Source organism: Periophthalmus magnuspinnatus, chromosome 24 (assembly GCF_009829125.3).
Source record: "Periophthalmus magnuspinnatus isolate fPerMag1 chromosome 24, fPerMag1.2.pri, whole genome shotgun sequence".
In the NCBI taxonomy this organism is placed as follows: domain Eukaryota; kingdom Metazoa; phylum Chordata; class Actinopteri; order Gobiiformes; family Gobiidae; genus Periophthalmus; species Periophthalmus magnuspinnatus.
The window spans coordinates 25157467-25183665 of NC_047149.1; the positions used below are offsets into that span (position 1 = coordinate 25157467).

The 26199-nt window shown below is 40.5% G+C and overlaps 1 protein-coding gene across 1 annotated transcript in view; it reads left to right on the plus strand.

Moving 5' to 3' along the window:
• The window catches only part of LOC117392996 (1-phosphatidylinositol 4,5-bisphosphate phosphodiesterase beta-4-like), a 136432-nt gene that overhangs the window by 32547 nt on the left and 77686 nt on the right, over window positions 1–26199 (plus strand). Inside the window, exon 3 of the mRNA XM_033991166.2 lies at window positions 8299–8354. The gene's annotated coding sequence lies outside the window, so the exon portion shown is untranslated. The remainder of the gene's footprint in view (window positions 1–8298; window positions 8355–26199) is intronic.

Genomic DNA, 26199 nt, shown 5'->3' on the forward strand with positions numbered 1-26199 from the left:
CATGACGATTACAAACAGAAGCAGAACGAGCTCCACGTGCGTCTCCCGTTTGTGTTTCCAGGTTCAATGCTGAAATCCGGGTGGTTTAAATCATTTGTACGGACGGAGCTAAACCCGCTAGCCGCCGCCGCGTTACAAACAGGAAGTGAGCACGGACGCTAATGCTGGGTATCACTAAGATTATATTATGAAACGTACCTCGATACAGTACTTTTTCAATTTGATACAACACGATATATTTCAAATTTATTCAGTACGATTCAGTGAAAAATATAGGCTTTCGTGACTCTTAATGATCAGCCACATTTATACAAAAACTAAACATTAATGACGCATTTATCTTCCATTTACTGAAGATGAATGAACAACAACCAAGTGCGTTTTGCTAACTAGAAGCACACTTCAGACTGTTCCATGTGTCAGTATTACTCATCCACAGTTTATACGAGCTCCACATTTACATTTACACAGCGACACGTGCAGTTTAAAGGCTCTGAAGTATCACAAAATATCGACTAAATCACAACTACGACACTAAAAGTCTATCTGTGCAAAGCTAATAGGAAATACAACTATTTTACTCATCAAAACAGTGAATCTTTGTATTGCATAACCACGTTTCTTTCCTCTAAACAAGCCTCACAATTGTAGAGCTGTGACGTAATAATTTGGTAAAATATACAAAAAAAATATTGATACAGCAGCCCACGATATCGATACTGTATGATTAAATTAAATTAAACGATATATCAGTATTTCGAGATTTTTCCGCGGCCGATTCAGCGCCATCGACTCCGGCTCCAATTCACTTTCTATTGAAAAAACTTTGTCATTTCGGTCTTAAAATGTTTGTTTAACCCGCTCTAACAGACAAGCGCCTTCTTTCCATGAGGTTTGCTTCCACGTTAGCGACAGGTTTGATTGACAGCGTTGCTAAGTACCTTCAATATTCTTGCTCCTGATTGGCTCTTTGGTTGCTGCGCACACTCAGATTTCCAAATATAAATATAGAGATCAGCTTCAAGTTAGCTGGTGTAACTGCTAGCTCCAAGTTAGCCGCTATAACTGCTAGCCCTGAACTTAAAGTCTACATTTTAAGAATAAAGTGCCTCCCTCTGATCTGATTGGTCACTACCCAAACCCCAGCGCCTGCGGCCAATCCTGAATCAGTGCTAGTGCAGCCGCTAGCGCTCGGCGAGGTGAACTCAGGTCGCGCACGGCTAATGCCACCCCCCACGTTCTCCTTGTCATGGTCCCAGTGGGCGCTGCGTGTTCATTATATTTCCCTGGGCTCCCCCCCTCGTCCCCCCCTCCGCGTACCTCCCCCACGGCGCGCTCTCATTGGCTGACTGCTCGGCTGACACTGTTTACTGCCTATAAATCCTCCTGCAGCCGGGGGCGAGATTACCAGCTCGTGTACCTGTGGCTCAATCACAGGAATTATACCGCACCGCTGGATGGCTCCTGAAATAGCCACCTCCGAAAATATACTTAACCTTTTCACTCAGAAAAACAGGTACACATGGATTTGAGCCATAATGTGGAAGAGCAGGTTCAATTCTGTCTAAAGAAGTGGATAACTCAGTGTAACAGCAAATTACTGGGCGATAGTGGCTCAGTTGGTAGAGCGTTTGTGCGTTGATCTGAAGGTTGGCGGTGCGATTCCAGCTCCCACAGATGAATGGGTGAGTGGTGCTTTGAGTGACTTAAAGGTGGAAAAGCGCTGAATAAAAATGTGACTTTTACCATTTCCTTGTTTTCAAATGACACCGTAAAATCAGGTGATCGTGGTCAGATTTGTCATGTGGAGGTTTTTTTAAAGTTCAAATTTCAGAAGAATTGACAAAAACACTGAAATATGAACTGACAAATTAATACAAGAATCACATTTCGTTAGCGCTGTTGTCGTGTTAGCGCTGTTGTCGTGTTAGCGTTGTTGTCGTGTTAGCACTGTTGACATGTTAGTGATATCGTTGTATTAGAGCTGTAGTTGTGTTAGCGCTGCTGTCGTGTTAGTGATATCGTCGTGTTAGCGATATTGTCATGTTAGCGATATTGTCATGTTAGCGCTGTTGTCGTGTTAACAGTACAGTCATGTTAACGCTGTTGTTGTGTTAGCGCTGCTGTCGTGTTAGTGATATTGTCATATTAGAGCTATCGTTGCATTAGAGCTGCTGTTGTGTTAGCACTGCTGTCGTGTTAGCAATACCGTCGTGTTAGCGCTGTTGTCCGGCTGTACTCTCCACAGTTATTTTACCAAGTTCATCGTCCACTCCAAAGACTAAATCAAAGTATCAAAGAGCGAAACACAAATGTCTTTTCTGTCATTATTAGCGTGTTTTAAGCGTCTGCAGAGCCTCCACAGTCTGCATTTAACCTCTGGGTGTTAGCATTAGCATTAGCCATAAACGTCAACAGAGGCTGCACTCGCATCTACGCGTCCTCAATCTGGAAAATACAGAGTGGTATCGGATGAGTGATCATTTAAAAATATGACAGTTTTACCATTTACTTTACTCCGATTGCGATTGATGTGTGTTTTTGTTCAAAGTTCAAATTTCAGAAGAGTTGACAGAAAGACTGAAATATGAACTGACAAATTAATACAAGAGTCACGTTTCAGAACATGTTTGTACAGATCAAAACTACAGGGTTAGCAGTTGTTTTTTTTGCAGAATAAGACAAGAGGAGGAGTTTGTGAAGGAAATTATGGAAAACTGCAGCGTTGTGATTTGCGGGCAGTTAGATTCTATAATGATTAATCCGACGGCCCAAACTCCGCGTTGAAAATGACATTATACAGTTTTGCGTCTTCAGCAAACATGAATTTTCAAAGTGATCTGTAATCACTGAGGACAACTGTCACTCTCTGGTCTGAAAGCCTCATGTGTTGTTCATAATTCTCTGTGTTTTGTCCCTCGCTGTGTCCCCTCTGACTCATTTCCTCCAGCTGCGTTTGGCGTTTGTTCAATTTGTGCGATTGTCTTCTGATTGGATTATTCTCACCACTCCACTGCTCTGATGGTGGAGTCCCGCTGTCTAATAAGCTCTGGGCAACGCGGTCAAACTCTACACAACTGCAGGGAAATGAGAGAATACGGCGTACGCCACAGAAACATGGCGGCGTGCGATTCAAAGATGAGGGATAAAAACTATCTGAAGGTTAAATAAACTATAGAACGTTATATATACATCAAGTTTCAGTTTTATTATTGCTGGGTTTTAGTTTATGTCACGTACCGATATCAGCCCGATATCAGCCCGATAGCAACACGATACCAGCCCAATAGCAACACGATACCAGCCCGATATCAGCCCAATACTGCATAGTGTGAAGTCGACATGTGGTGATATTGAAATTTTGTGTGATGATTATCATGGCCAAAATAATTGCGATTAACGATTATATCATGATAATAATTTAAGCTGTTATGGACTTAATTATGCAGCGTAAACAAAGTCTGTGTTTGCGCTGGTGTCGTTATTTTACCAAGTTCAGCGTCTACTCCAGAGGCTAAATGAAGGTAGCAAAGCGCTAACACAAATGTCTTTTCTGTCATTATTAGCGTGTTTAACCTGTCTGCAGAGCCTCCACAGTCTGCGTTTAATCTGCTCTGGGTGTTAGCGTTAGCATTAGCCATAAACGTCAACAGCGGCAGCGCTCGCATCTACGCGTCCTCAGTCTGGAAAATACAGAGTGGTATCGGATCAGTGATTTGGTCTGAGTATTCATCGATACTGTAAATGTTGGGGTGTCAGAGCTTTTGCCCATATCAGTATCATCTGGAGTGATATCGTCATATTAGCGCTGTTGTCATGTTAACATTGTTGTTATGATAGCACTGTTGTTGTGTTAGCGCTGCTGTCGTGTCAGTGATATTGTCGTATTAGCGCTGTTGTTGTGTTAACGTTGTTGTTATGTTAGCAATACAGTCATGTTAATGCTGTTGTTGTGTTAGCACTGTTGTCTTGTCAGTGATATTGTCGTATTAGCGATATTGTCATGTTAGCGCTGTTGTCGTGTTAGTGATATCGTCGTATTAGCGATATTGTCATTTTAGCGCTGTTGTTGTGTTAGCGCTGCTGTCATGTTAGTGATATTGTCGTATTAACGCTGTTGTGTTAGCGCTGCTGTCGTGTCAGTGATATCGTCGTGTTAGCGCTGTTGTTGTGTTAGCGCTGCTGTCGACAGTATTAGCGCTGTTGTTGTGTTAGCGCTGCTGTCGTGTCAGTGATATCGTCGTGTTAGCGCTGTTGTTGTGTTAGCGCTGCTGTCGACAGTATTAGCACTGTTGTCATGTTAGCGCTGTTGTCGTGTTAGTGATATCGTCGTATTAGCGATATTGTCATTTTAGCGCTGTTGTTGTGTTAGCGCTGCTGTCATGTTAGTGATATTGTCGTATTAACGCTGTTGTGTTAGCGCTGCTGTCGTGTCAGTGATATCGTCGTGTTAGCGCTGTTGTTGTGTTAGCGCTGCTGTCGACAGTATTAGCGCTGTTGTTGTGTTAGCGCTGCTGTCGTGTCAGTGATATCGTCGTGTTAGCGCTGTTGTTGTGTTAGCGCTGCTGTCGACAGTATTAGCGCTGTTGTTGTGTTAGCGCTGCTGTCGACAGTATTAGCACTGTTGTTGTGTTAGCGCTGCTGTCGTGTCAGTGATATTGTCGTATTAACGCTGTGGTTGTGTTAACGTTGTTGTTGTGTTAACGTTGTTGTTGTGTTAGCGCTGTTGTTGTTGTGTATATTGTATCAGTATTGAAACAACCCTAACATTTAACACAGATTCCCGCTTGGACCTAGCTCTGTTGTCACGTCCTTTGGCAAGACACTTCACCCACAAATGTTGGCGGTGGTTAGAGGGGGCAATGACGCAGATCAGCAGCCTCTCTTCTGTCAGTCTGTCCCAGGGCAGCTGTGGCTTCAATAGTAGTAAATAGTAGAATAAGTCACTGTAAAGAGCTTTGGATATCTTGAAAGACACTGAATAAATCCAATGCGTTATTATATTTTTATTTGGTCCATATGTATTTAAAAAGTCTCGTATAACTGAAATGACTTGTCGACTGCTAAAATTACGAGTATCTACAGCCCTAATGATACTGAAGTTACACGAAATAACTCCAATTTACCCTGATGTGCTTTTTTGTTCCAGTAGCTGTGTTTTTTTATGCAGCTGTGCAAACAAGAAAGAAATGAAAAACCTACTCAAAAGATAGATTTCTCCGTTTAATCTCGCCGCGGTATTATCTCGACTCGTAAAGAAACAACGGCTCCTCTTGTTTAAGAACGCGGAGTTCTTATAAATGGCCGACACTACATCACTTTTATTTTAACGGCGAGTAAACAAAACACTTTAAAATGGAGGAAATGTACTTCTCCCAGAGCTTTTCAAACCCACATGAATAAGGCCGGATACTCCCAAAGGTCCTCCCTGTTTGAACCTTCACTTTATCTGCGTTTATACGGCTTTGGAGTTGTACGAAAGGTTTTATCGGGGTTGAGCTGGAGGTGATGACAAGGTGAGGACAGGCAGAAGTCTAACCAGGAAACGTCTGCAGATCCTCCCGTACGTACCACAAGTTTGGACCCATTCAGTGTTTTTTTTTCTTTACTTTTACGACTTTCTACGCTTTATATTCATACAGAAAACATCAATCATATGACGTTAGATGTACGGAAAGGTGTAGCAAAGAAAAAAAAAGGTAAATAACTGCTAAATATTTGTGTACATTTTATATTCAAAGTATCTACCCTTTGCTTTGTCGGAAAAATATTTGGATGTCGTTAACCCGGCTTTAATCGAAACGTGGTTGAATTAGCGATAAAAAGAAGCAGCATCATAGACTGTTTATATAAATGGACGTAGCCAACTTGCTAGTCGCCGCGTTCCGAATAGGAAGTGAGCATGGACGCGTTTCAGGCTCTGGCTCCAGTTCACTTCCTATTGAAAAACTGTGTCCTCTCTCTGTACCTGCTGCTGTCAGACTCGTCGTTTGGTTTTAAATGTTCGTATTAACCCTCTACATGATCCTGGATTTTTTGTTTTTTTGAGTTTTTGGGGTTTTTTTTAGGTTTTATTTTAGTTATTTTAATTATTATTATTTTTTTTTGTATTTTAATGTTTTGTTTTGTTTTTTTTAGTTTATTTTCTTTATTTTTTTTTGCTTATTTTGAGTTTTTTTTTTTTTTTTTTTTTTTTTTATTTAGAGTTGTTTTTCTTTTTTGGAGGTTTTATTTTTGTTATTTTTTTTTTTTTATTTCAAGGTTTTTTTTTTGTTTATTTAATTTTTTGTTATTTTGAGGTTTATTTGTTTGTTTGTTTTTTTTGTTATTTTGAGTGGTTTTATTTATTTATTTTATTTTAATATTTTTAGTGTTTTTTTTGTTTTTGTTTTTTTTTACTGTCCCCTCTCTCTGTCTCTGCTGCTTCAGACTCATTTTGGTTTTAAATGTTCGTATTAACCCTCTACATGATCCTGTTTTGTTTTTTCTTCACTATTGTGTCTGTAAATCGAGATATGAACATTAATAACAGACCAATCAGGCGCCTTCTTTCCCCCGAGGTTTCTCCTGTTAGCGTTAGCAGCAGGTTTGATTGACAGCGTTGCTAAGCGCCCGCTCCCTGATAAAACCAGACTTGCAGACGGGAAGAGGCGTTACCTTCAACAGCCTCACTCCAGATTGGCTGTTTGGTTGCTATGATACTCGCAGTCCGAAAATTAGCCGCTATAACTGCTCTAGCCTCGATTAGCTTCATTTGACTGGAGCTGAACGCCGTGGGTGACGTCGCACTCGCTTAATCCGCTTCTTTACACCGTCTATGATCACCATTCTACATTTAATGAGAGTTCTTTGAATGTTCCAGAGTATAGCATTAAACTCATCTTGCATTATCGATCACAGGTGTTTTTATTGCTCAAAAATGGACTCAAACTTTGAATGACGCGCGTCGTGTCTGTGCGCGGGGCTCCGTTTTCGCCTCGTAGATCTGACCCGTAACTCGATCTGGTGTCATGTGCCCGTTTCAATGGACATGAATACGTTTAATGCCATAAGTGGAACATTCCAGGCAAGGTCACATTTTTATATAGCACTTATCTACCTTCAAGGCACTCGGAGCGTACGCGGACACTGAGGGTTGAGGGTGGGTTGAGTGTCTTGCCCAAGGACACAACAACAGCGTTCATTTGTGGGAGCTGGAATCGCACCGACAACCTGTTCAACCAATGATGTTTTTTTTTTTGTTTTTTTTTGTTATGTCGAAAGCGGGATTCATTCAACGGACAAACGCTCTACCAAATGAGCCACAGTCGCTTCAATATATCCATGGAGACGACCAGTAGTATCGATGCCACCAGAAAAGTTCCATAGTACACCTTTAACACTGGCTGCGCTTACATGTGCACTCAAAATCAGATTATTTTCAGATTTGTTGTCGTGGTAAGACTGTTAAAACGACATATAAACAACAAAATTATGTAAAAATCTTAAATGTCGTCCCCTCATTTTTGTTTTTCTACTTAATTTTCTTTTTTTTTAAATTTATTATACATGTTTAATTAAGGCGCACTGGTTCACTTGTTCTTTCTCTTGTATAAAGTTCTGTTTGTGTGTAACTTTTGTGGGGGAAAAAAAGACAGAAAATGGACAACTTCTGTGTTCAGTTTAATAATCAACCCTGAAAATAAAGAATTACAAAAGAAAGAAATCAAATTATAATCAGATTTCGGTGTGAATGTGAACAAAACCAGTTTGTCCGTGGACAGAAACAGAGGCGGAGAGACAGATGTTTACTCTCTCAGCTCGCGCTCATCCCTCTCCGTTGAACCCGTGTCCTTCTTGTGGGAAAACCCCATTTAAAATCAGAGGGAAAATGACAACTCCGCCGCAGTAAACAGGAACAGTGAGGCGTCGCGTTACAGCCGCTTGTTGACTGTCACAGGAGCGCCGTGTTATCGCCTTTTCCCTGAAGGCAACACCAGCCTGTGTGATTTTACTGTATGCTAGCAAGAAAAGGCTGAGTCACGGGGCATTTGAAACTCACTCTCACTCACACAACTGAAAGAAAACTGCAGTATTTTTCTCTAAATCTAAAGTAAAAACAACCATTTATAAAAACACAGGCAGATTTGGTGTCAAAGTAATGCAGTTCTAGTCGACGTTTTAAGCTAATAACCTTTCATTTTATTAGCAAACTTGCGCAGTAGCTCATTGTACCACCGATGTGAGGGTGTGATACAAGAAAAAATGGAAGTTGCTAACAAAATGCTAACGTCGTAAGTGTTATTTTTGTGTTTTTAGAGCGGTCAAGAGCTGTCCTCCTGAAGCCCCCTCCCCCTCAGAGATCGTCAGCTCCTGTAAGTATCTCCAAATCATTCTGTTTGCTGAGAAATTTTGTCGATTTTGTAAAGAGACTGTTCAATGGAGAACTTGTTTGAACAGTCAGGTGAAGCTTTTCGAGGCTAGCATTTATAGCGACAAATTTGGTTTGAATTTGAGTTGGGTATTAGGAATTCTGACTGCGAGTATCATAGCAACCAAAGAGCCAATCCAGAGCGAGGTTGTTGAAGGTAACGCCTCTTCCAGCGCGAACACTTAGCAACACTGTCAATCAAACCTGTTGCTAACGCTAACGGGAGTGACCTCAGGGAAAGAAGGCGCCTGATTTGTCTGTTATTAATGTTCATATCTGGATTTACAGACACAATAGTGAAATAAAAACCCCAGGATCATGTAGAGGGTTAATACGAACATTTAAGACCAAAATGACGAGTTTGACAGCAGCAGAGACAGAGAGAGGACACAGTAAAAAAACAGAAAAAAACAGTCAAAATAATAAACAAAAAAACACAAAAAACTGAAAAAAACCCAAAACAAAAAAAACCTCAAAATAATAATAAAAAGAAAGAAAATTAAAAAACAAAAAACAAAAAATCTAAATAACTTAAAAAATGTAATAAAAATAACAAACAAAAACCCCTCAAAATAAAAAAAAATAAAATAAAAACCTCAAAATAACTAAAAAATAAAATAAAAAAATAAACTCAAAATACCTAAAAAAAAAAATTAATTAACCACGGGATCATGTAGAACGGGTTAATACGAACATTTAAGACCAAAATGATGAATCTGACAGCAGTTACAGAGAGTTTTTCAATAGAAAGTGAATTGGAGCCACAGTGGATTAGCAGGTTAGCCATGTCCATTTGTATAAACAGTCTATGGTTTGAATGTTTAACCACGTTTTAATGTCAAACCAACACTTTAGCTGTGGTCCACGATACTCCTTTATGTTTTAAAGTCCATACTCAAGATGGTTTGAGCGATATGATGTAATTGTACTTTTTAGCACATCAGATATCGGCCGTAAATCTCCAGAAGAGGCCGATGTTTAGTTTGGCTCAACCAGCTGCTTAAATATGTATAAGGAACATAAATGAACAGTTTAACTCTGCGGAAATGTCCAGTTTGTAGTAAAACAAGACTGTGGATAAGATTATAGCAAATTCAAACAATATGATATGGGGAAAATTAACAAAATCGGCCCTACATATCAGCACAAAAATATCGGTAGAGCTAAGTCGGTATCAGTTCCTCTGGGTTTTAAACTATCAGTATCGACTTTGGCCATGAAAAAAACCCATATCGACCAATTTCTAGTTTATACTTTTACGAGAATTGTTCTGATTAAGGCAGGTATTGCATTTTCGCACTTTTGTGTTAGCTCCCGTTGTCGTTAGCTTCACACAAACAACTTCACTTTCCAATGCGCGCGCAGATACGGTCCTAGCGCCCTCTGCTGGTGTCTTGTATAGACACATTTACGCTTCTGGTTCACGACATCATTTCGTGGAAGAGCTGAAATCTTCTTATCACCGTGGAGGAGATTGCTTTCCCTGTGTTGTTCTACAGTTTTAAACACATCTATCTCCATGGAGACAAGCGGATAAAACCACCAGGTCAAGTTACAAGGCAGATCTGTGGGAAGGCGACCCAACTCACCCTTAAAATACAGTTTTTCAAGGTATTTCCCAGCAATAAAAACACAAATGTAAACTGTGAAACAAGCCAGGCAAAGTAATAACTTCTCCATGGAAACAAGAAGCTGGTTTACCTTCACCTGAAATGTTACGTAGTCTAACTTTAAAGGATTTCCAAGACACAAATACTATTTTAATCACAAGAAACATCAAGATTTAGCTGTTGAAACTGTTTATAAAGCCAGAATCATGCTGAATGTAGGACGCTGAGATAGTTTTACCTAGCAACAGCTTACCCTCAGCAGAAATGTTACATAATGCACCTTTTTAAAGTATTTCCAAGACACAAACACTATTTTAATCACAAGAAACATCAAGATTTAGCTGTTGAAATTGTTTATAAAGCCAGAATCATGCTGAATATAGAATGCAGCAATAGTTTTACCTAGCAACAGTCTTTTAAAATTGGTTGCAGCCATTTTGCCTCACTAGAAATGTTACATAATGCACCTTTTAAAGTATTTCCAAGACACAAACAGTATTTTAATCACAAGAAACATCAAGATTTACCTGTTGAAATTGTGTATAAAGCCAGAATCATGCTTAATATAGTACACTGAAGTAGTTTTACCTAGCAACAGTCTTTTAAAATTGGTTGCAGCCATTTTGCCAAGTAGCTGGCTTAACCTCAGCAGAAATGTTACAGAGTGCACCTTTTTAAAGTATTTCCAAGACACAAACGCTTATTTTAATCACAAGAAACATCAAGATTTAGCTGTTGAAATCTTTTACAAAGCCAGAATCCTGCAGAATATGGGACGCTGAAATAGTTTTAACTAGCCACAGTCACACAAAGTTGGCTGCAGCTTTTTCTCCACCTGTCGCTTGATCAAATGATTCCGGTAGAACACTCTGGTGCACACGGCTCGGTAATGAAACCCCATGTTTGCTCTGTAATGGGGCAGATTTGAGCAGCGATTGTGTAATTGCATTTAGAGGGAAAAAAAACATGGAGAAGACGAGCGTCTGCTGTGATGTTTAATGCCAAAGAGCGAAACTAGCTCCATTTATCACCGTAATTTAATCCCATTCGTGTCCTCTTGCTATAAAAGCCCTGCCTTTCTATTATTACAGGGAGTTTATTGTAATTTATTAAAAGTGCTAAACATGTTACGCTAATGTTTGCGAGGTTATTAAGCCTGGGTAATAGAATACACAAGAGTTAGCGTTCATTCAGCTAACAGCTTTGTGATGCTATTGGCAATGCATTTAAGAACTGGTACCAAAAGGAACCAATGCAATTTTGACTTATCAACTTGCTCCAGCTGCAAAATATCCTTTCATTTTGTAGAAAAAAAAAAATCTTGTTTAGATCTGTTGCGTTGAAATGCATGAGATTCTTGTATTAGTTTATCAGTTCATATTTCAATCTTCTTTCAAATGAAACACCTAACACCTAAATCTGTAACAAGAGCTGAATGTCGTCAGTGTAGCAGCGAAAACAGACGATGACGACAGATTATGTTGCAAAGTGGGAGAATGTAGAGGATGAATAGGAGAGGACCAAGCACTGACCCTTGGGGGACTCCTTGTGACCATAAACTGTATAAAGAAGTGGACTAAGAGAGTTCAGCTCCAGTCAAATGAAGCTCATCGAGGCCAGAGCAGGTATAGCGGCGAAGTTTGAGCCGAGTTCCACATTTGGGATTCTGACTGCGAGTATCATAGCAACCACAGAGCCAATCAGGAGCGAGTGTTGAAAGTAATGCCTCTTCCTGTCCGCCCCGCTGTTAATCAAATCTAAATCTAATGCTACCAGGTAAAGATTTGTCTGTTATTAACGTTTATATCTTGATTTATAGACACAGTAGTGAAATAAAAACCCCAGGATCATGTAGAGGGTTAATACGAACATTTAAGACCGAAATGACGAGTCTGACAGCATCAGGTACAGAGAGAGGACACGGTTTATCAATAAAAAGTGAATTGGAGCCAGAGTCGACAGAGGCAGAAGTGCGCCCATGATCACTCCTATTTGGAACGCGATAGCTAGCAGGTTTGCTATGTCTATTTATGTAAACAGTCTATGGCTTGTAATCAGAAACACCTGGCTGTAACAGGGCAGTCCTGCGTGATGTCACATAGTACTTTAGCACTTGAAATTGCATTGCACAACGCAGGTTTTGACTGTTTTTTGACCGCAAACGTGCAAGTTTACCTAGCCTAAAATTACCAATAAAGAACCAGGAACAGCAGACGATGCCGTTCAGTGTTTAGTTTCACTTAAATCCTCCTGGAGCAGAATCGGACGATGTAAAACATTTATTACAAATCTAATCTTCCCCAAAATCGCGCAGCCTTATCAAACAGTCCACGTTTTAAACCAAGAAAAACAACGGACAGAAATAAACCTATCATCGACAGTTTAGTATTTCAGATATTCTCGGGACGTCTCTGGTGCATGCTGGGTATTGCGTTTTAGCGGCGGCTCTTACATGCTCTCCTCTGTTTAACAAATGTCTGTTGTGAGCTGCTGCTGCCCGGAGGCGACGCTTGGCTCAAACCAGCCTCTAAAAATACACCATGGGATCCCATTCAGAGCCCGCTGTTGTAAATATACTAGATCTGTGCCTGTGTGCGTCTGTGTGTGTGTGTGTGTGTGTCTGTTTTGCTCTGGCCATCCTCGCTCCAGGCTATTAGCGGCTAGCGGGGGTTGCCATGGCGACGAGTGGTGTCCGCAAAAAAAAACAAAAACACATGTGTGCGCTGTTTGTCAGATGCCGGGTCTCCTCTCATTTCCTGTCAGTCACTGCAGAAGAAGAACCGCCGCCGCCGAAATACACAAACACACAAACACACACAGATTTGGGAAATATGTACTATGGAGGGCGATGTTTTTTCATGTTTGTATCGACGTTTAGAAGATAAGAATGTACTCAAGTAAAAGTACTGTTATCTCAAAATTATATTCCTCAAGTAGAAGTATAAAGAAATTACTCAAAAAAAAACTGTAACTGTACATTTGACTGTACATTTTATTTCTGAGGTTAAGGTAACGGAAGGTCAAAGTATTTAAAGGTCCCGTATTACACAAAATTGATTCTTGTGAGTTTTAAGTTAAGTTTAAGTTGTTCACCTCACACTGTAGAGACGCAGTGAGACGTGCATGTGCTGCTGCCATCCGTCTGCGTAAATTATCGACTGTGTAACGATTCTCAGCTCAAAAAACAGAGATTATATATCAAATATGTCAAAAAACTATGTATAGTGTATATGTAGTACAGTGGTCCCTCGTTTATCGCGGGGGTTACGTTCTAAAAATAACCCGCAATAGGCGAAATCCGTGAAGTATCAGCTTTATTTTTTACAATTATTCTCTGTTTTTGTCTGTCAAACCCCTCACCACACACTTTATACACTTTTCTCACACAGGCGTTAACATTTTCTCACATTTCTCTCTCGTTTAAACTCTCTCAAAGTTCAAACCTTCGTAGGCGTCTTTGTCGGTGCAGAACGTTTCATCGACATTGTGGGTTTTGTCGGGGAGAAAACAAATTGCAAACGTACAGCACTTCAGAGTCACACTGCGATCCGACGTTTATGTAAATTTGTCTGAACACATTCTGTACTGGACAGGAGACACGGCACGGAGGAGACTGATGGACAATGGTCTACAGTCCAACAGCCAATCAGGACGCACGACACAATGGTCTACAGTCCAACAGCCAATCAGGACGCACGACACAATGGTCTACAGTCCAACAGCCAATCAGGACGCACGACACAATGGTCTACAGTCCAACAGCCAATCAGGACGCAGGACACAATGGTCTACAGTCCAACAGCCAATCAGGACGCACAACACAATGCAAGTTCAGACGATGTAAAAAAAAAAGAAAAGCATATAGGGAGGACAACTGTACATGGATGTGAAAACAAATGCAGTGAATGTGACAAACAGTAATTTCTAATGAGCAGAAAGAAACGGTATTGGTCAAATTACACCTTTTTCTGCCTTAAAGCGACGTATCGCGCTTGTGTTTGCTCTATAGTTAAAATCTATGGCATCTGTGCATCATTACTTTATAATTTGAACATTTTAAATAATCTAAAACGACTTAATAAAAGAAACGAGTCCAGTGGGAGCAGATGTCGCCGTAAACATCGTTCGTTGCCGTGGGCGCCGCCATCGTCATTCGGGTTGTATTATTTTGTACGGAGCTGCCGATCTTGACAGTAAATAAGTTCCATAGAGACTAAAGAGCCGTTTTAAAGCTTCCCTGAGAATCGGTGCAGTGTTGACTCGTTGTTGCACATAAACATTTGAACATTTGACACAAACAAACTGACTTTATATAATATTTTAGCGCCAAAACTTTTCCAAACAGACCTGGAGTTGTGTTTTTTTTTTTTTATTTCACACATGGTTAACACAAAAATAAACAAACATATTAAGGCCGAGTTCTTCTCTCAAACTGAAAACGCTCTGTTCCACCTTGTGATGTCATCATGTGGCGATACAGGAAGTGCTCCGCTGTGTTTTTAAAATCCACACACTTTTATTTATTGAATCATTTGGATCATTTCAGCGTCTGGAGTTGCCACTTATCTCGACTGAACTAAAGGTAAAAGGAGCTGCTAACCTGAAAACTACCACTTGATGACATCACAAAGTGGAACAGAGCGTTTTGAGCTTTGGAGATGTGGACAGACTGAAACAAAACACAACTCCAGGTCTGTTTTTGAGCAAGTAGCAGCATTATAACACGATTTAAAGCTCATAAGAGTCAGTTTTGTGTCATATAGGACCTTTAATCTGTATAATATGAAAAATCCCGACGCAAAAATGTCCAAAAATCACTTTAAAACGACCTTTGATTTGACCCCTAACATTTTGTTCCGTGTTCCTCTCCAGCTGTAAACTCCACTCGTCACATCGTTAGTCTTATCAAACTTCGGTAAACACAGCCCTCGAACGCGGAAGTCATTTTGTCATTTGGAGAGCGCAGGGCGGCTCTTCTGCGCATCCTCCGGGCTCCAGGGCTCCGTCAGTCAGGAGGGACCCAGAGGAGAGAGCACATTCTGGGGAAGCAGTTAACCCCTGGCCCCTGGCTGCTCCCTCTCTCTCCAGCTCTATATGGACATGTTCTATTTCCACTAGAGCCGGCTCGTTATCAGCAGCTCAGCGGGGCACACCAAAGCTCTTTTAATAAGGACTTATTTGGGCAACACGAGAAATCCCATATTTTGGCCTGGCCCCTGTCCTCCCCCTGCTCCTGTCTCCCGTGGACATGTTATACTGCATTCCTTTCACCTACAGAATTATTCATGTGGAGGATTTTAAAGTGAAATTACGCAACAAGCGGATTCGTATTTATTGAAATATTTGGAAACACGGATTAATCGGCGCGTCAAAGCGGACACAAGGCTCTATAATGTTGTTTTTTTTCATCACAAACAGACCCGGAGCTGTGTTTTGTTTCATTCAACACATGTTTTGACACACTGAGTTCTTCTCTCAAACTGAAAACGCTCTGTTCCACCTTGTGATGTCATCGTGTGGTGATACAGGAAGTGCTCGAGTGTGTTTTCAAACTCCACACACCCTCACTAGAATTATTTGGATGATTTCAAACCTGGAATTGCCAATTTACTACAGCACTAAAGGTAAAAGGAGCTGTTAACATGAAAACTACCACTTGATGACATCACAAGGTGGAACAGAGCGTTTTGAGCTGTGGAGATGTGACAGACTAATAAAATAAATGTTTTTGAGGAGGTAACATGACAAGTTTTAGTAAAATTTGCATAATATGGGACTTTTAAACTTTAATATTATCTCAAATGCTTCGGCTAAAATGCTCTACGAAGATACTGTCATGACTTTGCCTGAAAAGTTCCATAATATGGCATTAACTGAACCTATTTATTCAGTTGCAGTGTTTTGTTTTGTTTTTTGAAAAATGAAATACGAGTCGTGTAATCTATGTGCAGTCTGAGGAAGTGGAATTGAGAATAAGAGAGGAGGAGGAGGAGAAGAGGAAAGGAAGAAGAAGAAGAAGAGGAGAAGAGGTGGTGAGGAAGGGAAGGAGAGGAGAAGAGCAAGAGAGGATGCAGAGAAAGAAGATGGGGAGGAGAAGGAGAGGAAGAAGAAGAGAGGATGGGGAGGAGAGAGAGGAAGAAGAGAGAATGGAGAGAAGAGAGGATGGGGAGGAGAAGGAGAGGAGGAGAGAGAGGAAGAGAGAAGAGGTGGTGAGGAGGAGATGAAGAGAGGATGGAGAGGAAGAGAAGGAGAAGAGGAGAGGAGGAGAGAAAGAGGATAGAGGAGAGGATGAGAGGAAGAGTAGAGAAGGAGAGGAGGAAAAGGAGAGAGGATGGAGGAGAGGATGGAGAGGAGCAGAAGGAGAAGAGGAGAGGATTGAGAGAAGGAGAGGATGAGAGGGTGGAGAGGAGGCGTTTAGGCGTTATTTAAATGTGCTTAAAGACACTGTTACGAGTCAGATCTGTGGCGAGGCTACCCCACTCCCCCTCAGAATAATGTTTTTTTAAAATAGATATTTCTTATTTAAAACAGCAGGTAAATGGATCTAAACTGTGAGCCATGTCAGACAAAATAAAACCCAAACAGGTGACTTACCCGCACCACAAATGTTACATATTGCACCTTTTAAAGTCACTATTTTAAGCACAAGGCCTGACTGTACCACTAATCCATTTTAAAAGATTTGCTGTGGTCCAAAGTTATTCCTCACCTGATTCTCTCAACATAAAACAATTTCTAATCAGGCAGCTCACAGCCGACTCATTTTGACCTCGAGACGATACATCTGGACCAGACCAGCACACGTTTAGCTCAGAAATCACTCACGGGGCCAAGTTTTATATGATTTGGTGAAATACCTCGAGCGTTTGTGCAGGTTTGAGCCGTCTGCACGTCTGAGGAGTGAGAGAAACATGCAGACGCCTTTGCTTTTCCCACACTGGGGCTACGCTACAGAGCGAGTCCCAGCTTCTAAAACGAGCCCCAGGAACACACTTTAGTGCTGCATAAATCTCCAGCCATCTGATAGTGAGCGCTGCAATCTGTGTGTGTGTGTGTGTGAATCCTCCGCCCGACCTCCATGTTTGGGCAAACCTGGCCCTGCTCACGTAATGTCATGTAATGTAAAGCTGGATTCTTTATCACGATCTTTTTTATGTTTATTTATACGGGGGATCCCTTTGAGATCACTTAGACTCGCGTTTTCATGGACGCCCTGTTTAAAATACAATACAAGCAGAAAAACAAGCCCGTGTAAAGCTTTAAAAACAGGAGCAGGTGTGTGTGTGCGAGCTCATTACCACATTATTCATATCCGATTGTGTCAAAGTGTCCAGTTTTGTTTTTCCTTGGTCCATTTTCATGAGGCAAAACAGCTAAAAAAAACCTCTTTCCCATCTCAGTTTTTGTCTTTAGCCTTACGCAGTCATGTGATCTGGTGTTTAACGTTCCAGTATCGATGATTAACAAGCAGCTGAGGGATGCTGGGAGTTTTTGAAGTACCGTATTTTCCCGAGCTACAAGTCGCTCTGGAGTATAAGTCGCACCAGTGAAAAAGAGCATAACAATGAAGAAAAAAACATATATAAGTCGCATTTTTGGGTTAAATTTATTTAACAAAATCCGAGACCAAGAACAGACATTTTATCTTTAAATTCAAGTTAGAATAATAATTAAAGCCACAAGCGGCATCGAACGGCCCTCGCGGGCCGTGCTTTGCACTCGGCCGACCCCGCACTCCCTGTGGGTGGCGCTGACGCGCCACTTGTCCCTTTTTTAATGCGGCTTTGGACTGCACTTGTCACCAAACAAGTCAAAACACATTGGAAGTGCTGATGCACAAAATGCAAAAACATGGGTTTTCCAGGCATCGCCATGGCAACACCGTGCAAAATACAAACTTGTCCCCCTGGACTTTTTTGACGGGAACGACCTGAAGAATCACTGTGCCAAATTTCACATTCTTCAATGAAGTGAATAAGACCTTATAAGATTTTGAAATGTACGAAAATTTGGAAATTTTCCCATTAGGATAACATGGGCACTTTCGCGCATCGCCATGGCAACCCAGTGAAAAATATGACTTGGGTCTGATTTACTTTTTTGATCAGGATGACATGAAGAGTCATTGTGCAAATTTCGTGCGCGCAACTTCGTGAAGACAGTCTGCAACGATGAGTGCATTAGAGCATTAAACCTGCGTGTCGTCCTGGTGATAAACAGACGGGTGACGGGGCTCATTTTTGGTAGTTGTGTTTGTCCAGTGATGCGAAGGTTGAGGGTTTGAATCCCGCCGTCTGTAGAGCCGTCAGACGGACACACAGGTTGACGGTGCTATTCCCAGCTCTCACATATTCAAGCTGTTGTTGTGTCCTTGAGCAAGACACTTACGAGCATGTGTGTGTGTGTATGTGTGTGTGAGTGGTTCCTTGATGTAAAACGCTTTTGAGCCTTGTACCGTATAAAAACGTGTCAAGTTACAGGTTAGATCTGCGGAGAGGTTGAAGGTATTTTAGTGCAATAAACACCACTTCTAGTGAATAGATGCCGAGTGTGTTTAATGCCGTACTGTGGAACATCCAAGGCAAATCAGTAACATCTTACACCTTTAAACTTGAGGCTAAAATATTTACATTACCTTTTGAAACAGTGTTGTTGTTTTTTTTCTGATCGACATTTCTGACTCGGGAAAGACGAGCGAAATGGGAAACACATTTGGAGTTGGATTCCCGTTAATCTACGGTGCAGTCGTGTCCATGTTTGGGCAGACCTGGCAGCGCAGCGTCTGAGCGGTGGGAAAACCCGACCTTTGACCTCTTAATCTGCTTAGATGAGTGCGCTACTTCCACATGGAGCCGTGGACGCTCTGTGATGTAACTCCTGGGAACGTTTTGGGATCGGTTTGGCATTTTGCGTCTCTTCTTTAAAGGCCAGTTACCTAAGCTCAACGGGAATCTGTCCTTCGCCTCCGTTTGTCTCGCCGTTCAGGACATTTAAAACAATATATGTCACGACGCATAAAGTCATTTTTGATACGAGGAAAAGGCTACGCTAAGGCTATAAAAGCGCTACGCTAATAAAACTGAAGGACATTGTAAAACTGTTTAGGTCCAGATAAGAATTTATGATTTCTTTTTCAAATAAAACACTTTCATTTGTAAAGTCAAATCTCAAAAGCTGTTCATATATTTACTATTACGGTATTTTCCGGAGTAAACATCGCTCTGGAGTATAAGTCGCACCAGCAAAAAATGCATAATAATGAAGAAAAAACATATATAAGTCGCATTTTTTGTGGAAATTTATTTTACAAAATTCGAGACCAAGAACAGACATTTTATCTTTAAAGTCAAGTTCTAATAATAATAATAAAATGTGGAACAACAGGCTGAATATCAGTACATCACGCTAACGTAACACATTTATATTTATTCAGCGACATGAAGCACAGACAGAACTGAACACGTGTCTGGTTTGTTAACGTAAGATATTAACAGTTAATCAGATAAATAAAGCAGAAAAAACAACGAGTTTACTCTGGATCTCACTCCAAATCAATAAATCCACTGAATTCTTCATCCTCGGTGTCACTTCTGAACATCTATGCCAACTCTGGAGTGAAGATGTGGTACTTTAATACTTTTACTTAAGTAGATTTTCCATTTGATACTTTTACATGAGTATTTCTTTACGCTGGTATCTGTACTTTTACTTAAATAACAACATTGAGTATTTCTTCCACCACTGACCAGAGTTTACTGTGTTCATTTTGATCGGAGTATTTCATTTTTTGATAAGACCCCGACTATTTGATATTTACGTCTTACATGAAGCACAGACAGAACTGAACACTGTCTGGTTTGTTAACGTAAGATTATTAACAGTTAATCAGATAAATAAAAGAATAAAAACAAGAAACAAGTTTACCTCTGATCTCAAAAAATCAATAAATCCATTAATTCTTCGTCCTCCGGTGTCAGCGTCTGAACAACTCCACCCGTAATCTAGAGGAAGGATAAGGTTCCGTTCCATCTAGTTGAAATACTGGTGTACACAAGTCTAGAGCGCCCTCGTGTGGGTCTGCAGTGGTGAAAATAAACGAAGATGTGACATTATAGATATTTGACTAATTTCACATATAAGTCGCACCCCCACGGACAAACCTATGAAAAAAGTGCGACTTACAGCCCGGAAAATACGATTCACAAGTTTAAGAAACGGACCTAAAACGAGGGTGAAGAGTGCGGAGAAACATCTGGCTAATTGGGAATCGAACTTATAACTCAGGGAGATGTGATTTGAAGGTCGCCGGTTCGAATCCCGCGCTCAACGTTAGCGTCATTAGGAGAACAGTTAAATCCACTGACCCACAGGTTGGCGGTGCAGTTCCACGCTCCCGCACATGCATACTGTTGTTGTGTCCTTGGGCAAGACACTTAACCCACCTCGCCCCCATTGTCCGTGTGGTGTGTGAACGTGTGTGTGAGTGGATGAGTAGTTCCTTGACGTAAATTGCTTTGATGATGGAAAATGCTCTATATAAAACGTGACCATTTACCACTGATCAACCCCCTCGTTTAATGCCGCACTTTGGAATATTCCACCTAAACGAGTCACGTCCCCGCGGAGACAAGCGGGCGACTGACAACAGGCGTCATCATCCTTTTTCTTTCTGTCTTATTTGAACTTTTCCCGCTCAACCAAAACTAACCCCACTTAAAAATTCTGTATCAAAACCCGGAGCGGGAAAAGGTCGTCTCGTGTTTACAGCTGCAGCTCGACAAGCCAAATCCGTCCCGCTAAAATGTCACGTTAAAATGGAAAAAGTGAAAGTATTTTTAGATTCGGCGGGACTTCCTCTGAAGCGGGTCCACTTTGACACGTCCATCAGCGCTCGACGCAAACCACTCGCTTTCAAGTCTCTTTAGTTCAAGAGACGCTCGTTCAGGCGACGCTTCGGTGTTTAACCAAAGCGCCGTATAGAAGAGGCTCACTGTTTTATCATTTATAAATATTTAAAGACGCTGTTTTATCTGTACATGTCGCTTGGTTTGGAATAATTTTGAATTGAATTGTCACAAACAGACCTGGAGTTGTGTTTTTTTTGTTTCATTCGCGCATGTTTAACACACAAACCCCGCAGATTTACGCTGAGTTCTTCTCTCAAAACTCTGAAAACGCGCCGTTCCACCTTGTGATGTCATCATGTGGTGATACAGGAAGTGCGTCGCTGTGTTTTTAAACTCCACACACCTTTGCTTGAATCATTTGAATCATTTTAGCGCTTGAAATGCCAAAATTTACTGAACAAAAGGTAAAAAAATGCTGTTAATTTGAAAACTACCACTTTATGACATCACAAGGTGGAATAGAGCGTTTTTGAGCTTTGGAGATGTAAACAGACTAATAAAAAACATGTGTGAATGAAATAAAACACAACTCCAGGTCTGTTTTTAAGGAGGAAACCACATTAGAACACGACTTAAACGTCACAAGTGTCAAATTCATGTAATATCTGACCTTTAAAAACATGGATTTAGTGGAGTTTTTTGCCATATTTTCGACTTTCGTAACCAAAGGAACAACAAACGCCTGTAGAATACTTCATATAAAAACAAACTGACCGCAGACGCTGGGTTTATCCTGTGCCCAGCTCTGACCCCGTTTCACAGAGGGAACTCCCGGCCTAAGTGGCGTCCACACGGGCACAAACACAGCTCTGGGGCCTGTTTTAGATACAGGGGCAGATAACTCGTCCCTGGGGTCGCTCTCGTCTCTGTTCATTACACGCAGCTTTGGAGGCTCCCGGCTTCATTTATAAAGTCCACGCTCGGTCCATTAGAGCATGTGCGAAATTCTTTGTGTAACTTTGTTTGGCAGAGAGCGGAGCCGCGGAGCTAAAAATAGAGCCGGGACGTGTGTGTGGAAGTGTCTGACTTTTATGACTGAGAACGGAGCCTAATGGACGAGAAAGTTTGGCAACGACGTCGTATTAAAATGTCATACAACGATTTGCAGAATAAATGGGGAGACGGGGTACTTCGATTTTAAAGACATGCTCTGTAGGTTTTCTGGTTGAGCGTCTGCCGCCGGCTTGTCTCCGTGCAGATTGTTTTGTCTGGAGTGTTCCACAGTGCGGCATTAAACTTCTAAGTCTCGTCTTGTTCAAATATACATTTTATTTATGTACATTTTTACAACACTGTCATATTAAAACGCCATGAAAAGATTTGCAGAGTAAATGGGTTGAGTACTGTAGCTTTTCTGTTGGAGCTTCTGTCGCCTGCTTGTCTCCATGGAAATGTTGTTGTTTTGTCTGGAATGTTCCACAGTAGGGCATTAAACTTCTAAGTCTAGTCTTGTTCAAAAATACCTTATCTTTATGTAAACTTTTTTCAACACTGTTGTATTAAAATGTTGTTTTTTTTTAAAAGATAAACTCTGTAACTTTTGTAATTGAGCGTCTGCTGCCTGCTTGTCTCCATGGAGATGTTATTGCTCTGGAATGCTCCACAGTATGGCATTAAACTTGTAAGTCTAGCATTTATTTTGTTGCAGGTTTTTTTTACTTTTCAAAAATACTTTGTTGATCTTTATTTATAGACGTAGAGTACCAGACTGTTTTTTCATTGTGAGCAGGATTGCCTCTCCACAGATCCGACTTGCAACTTCGCCTGGTAAATTTACCTGCTTGTCTCTATCAAGGACACTTTTGTCTGAGGTTTCGATCTCCATGGAGACGAGCAGATGGCAAACCCAGCCCTAGAAAAGCCGCGTAATGCACCTTTGGGTAATAAAACACTGTATTTGTTTCAAACCATCAACATCATATTTTTCCTTTTTCATTGAAGCATTAATTGAAACCCGTCACATAAAACATCTCTTCTCTTGACGTTTTAGCCCTCAGAGTATAGAACGAGCCGTCCACATCTATAAAAGGAAAAGCAAAGGACAGACATGGATGAACTGGGCTCGAAAAGTGCATTCTTCAACAGCATAAGACGAACCTCAGAGTCCTACCAAAACACACATTCATTTCAAGCCTAATCCTTTTCTCAGTACTTACCCAGAATGCAGTGTTTTAGCATCAGATGAGTCAAAATGCACTCAGGCAGATGTAGGGATCACACGGAGCGCCACACACTGGTGACGCCACGTTAAATTATACGTTAATCATCACAGACTCTGGTTCATTTCATTTGCATGATTAAACGTGCAAACTGCGTGTTGGAAAAAGACGGAATCACAGACTGTTTATATAAATGGACGTAGCTAACCTGCTAGCCGCTGTGTTACAAGTAGGAAGTGAGTGTAGGTGCACTTCCGGCTCCATGGACTCTGGCTCCAATTCACTTTCTATTGAAAAACTCTGTCCTCTCTGTAACTGCTGCTGTCAGACTCGTCATTTTGGTCTTAAATGTTCATGATCGAACCCTCGGGGTTCGTTGAGTCAGTCTCAGGGGTTCGGCGGAGGTCAAGACACACACCAGACTCATACAATTAGCGGACTGCGAGCGTCTTCAGATGTTGCCCAATTCAACAAATGCACCCTTTGATGTTTCTGCCGAAGTACCTGCCCAACTTAAATGAGCCGTTTGAACGGCATAAAAACAAAATGACATAAAAATGAAGAAAAGGACCAGACTTTGCTGTGAAAATGACATGAGAGTGGCACTTGTCAAGGTGAAGCCATGCATTTCTGAACTGGTCTCTCAAAGGCAACAGCAGAAGTCACACTGATTTGCAGTAAATATTCATAATTATTCTAGTGTGATGGAAATTAGGTGATGGGTGTGTGTTAAAATGTTACAAATAATAAATAGCATAAATACAATAAGTTCATTATTGAAATACATAAGGTTAAAAATTAAAATAATTTCAGTGTGGTAGTATTAAAAAAGGTCATATCTTTGTAAAAAGGTATGTATATAATTTGTTGGTTTTGTTAGTTCACGCATTGTATTGGTTTTATTCTTTGAACACAGTGATGTTACTGCATGATTCATTTTGTGCACCAGTAAAACATACATATGTCTTGAATTTGAAAAAAAAAAAAAAAAAAAAAAAAATATATATATATATATATATATATATATATATATATATATATATATATATATATTCAATAAACAAGGGTTCGGTGAATGTGCATATGAAACTGGTGGGGTTCAGTACCTCCAACAAGGTTAAGAACCTAAGAACCACTGCTCTACATGATCCTGGCATTTATTTATTTATTTATTTAATTTTTTTAGTGATTTTGAATTTTATTTTATTTTATTAATTCTTTATTATTTTTTAAAAGTTTTTATTTTAGTTATTTTACTATATATATATATATATATATATATATATATATATATATATATATATATATATATATATATATATATATATATATATATATATATATATATATATATATATATATTATACGTTATTTTGAGGTTTATTTGGGGTTTTGGGGTTTTTTTGTTAGTTATTTTGAGCTTTTTTTTTTTTTTTGTAATTTTGAGTTGTTTTTTTTTGTTTTTTTTTTTGTAAAACTGTGTCCTCTCTCTGTCTCTGCTGCTGTCAGACTCATTTTGGTCTTAAATGTTCGTATTAACCCTCTACATGATCCTGGGGTTTTTATTTCACTATTGTGTCTGTAAATCAAGATATGAACATTAATAACAGACAAATCTTTCCTCGTTAACATTAGCCACAGGTTTGATTGACAGCCGTTTGGACAGGAAGAGGCGTTACCTTCAACACTCGCTCCTGATTGGCTCTGTGGTTGCTATGATACTCGCAGTCGGAATTCCAAATGTGGAACTCTGCCCCAAATTCGCCGCTATACCTGCTCTAGCCTCAATGAGCTTCATTTGACTGGAGCTGAACGCTGTGGGTGACGTCACACTTGCTTAGTCCACTTCTTTACACAGTTTTTGGTCAAAAGGAGTCCCCCAAGGTTCAATCTTTGGTCCTCTCCTTTTCATCCTCTACATTCTCCCACTTGGCAACATAATCCGTCGTTATTGTCTCTGTTTTCACTGCTACACTGACGACATTCAGCTCTTGTTACAGATTTAAATCTTAATATCTGTAAAAAGGCAGAAAAAATCCATACGAGACCATCGCTGATACATGTGCAGGATAAATAACAGACAAATCAGGTTTCTTCTTCACCCGAGGCGTTAGCAACAGGTTTGATTGACAGCGTTGCTAAGTGCCCGCTCCATGCTAAACCAGCGGTGCAGCCGAAGGGGCGTTACCTTCAACAGTCTCGCTCCGGATTGGTCTATGGTTGCTATGATACTCACGGACGGGATTCCAAATATGAAGCCGAACGCCGTGGTGACGTCACACTCACTTAATCCACAGTCGACGGATGGAATATGTAACTTGGAACAACAACAACAACAACAACAACAACAACAACAACAACAACAACAACAACAACAACAACAACAACAACAACAACAACAACAACAACAACAACAACAACAACAACAACAACAACAACAACAACAACAACAACAACAACAACAACAACAACAACAACAACAACAACAACAACAACAACAACAACAACAACAACAACAACAACAACAACAACAACAACAACAACAACAACAACAACAACAACAACAACAACAACAACAACAACAACAACAACAACAACAACAACAACAACAACAACAACAACAACAACAACTTTTTGCATTTCAACCAGTGAATAAAGCTGCACTATGTAACTTTCCTGGTGGTGTCTGCTACCTGCTCGTCTCTATGGAGATGTTGTAGCTTCGTTTGTAGATGTCCCGCACTATGGCCTTGTGTTTTGACTGCAAAAAATACAAATTGAAAAACATATATACTTACTGTGAGCTGGCTCGCCTTTCCGTGAACCTGATCTATAACTTGGCCTGGGAATTTGTCGATACCGATACCTGAAAACTGCGTGGTATCGATGCTTTTGCAGATAATGGCAGAAGTTTAATCTTTTTTAGAGGCTGTGCTTTTTAAACTGTCCCCACAGGCCAAAGTACAGAGACTATTTCAACACTTACTGACACAAAAAAAAGGGAAAATTGTTTGTGAAAAATATTTCTAAAGCACAAATAGGGAACATTTTCTTCAACAGCCACAGCGCCGATATCACCCCATCCGACCTGCGTCCAAAGGTGGCACAGTTTA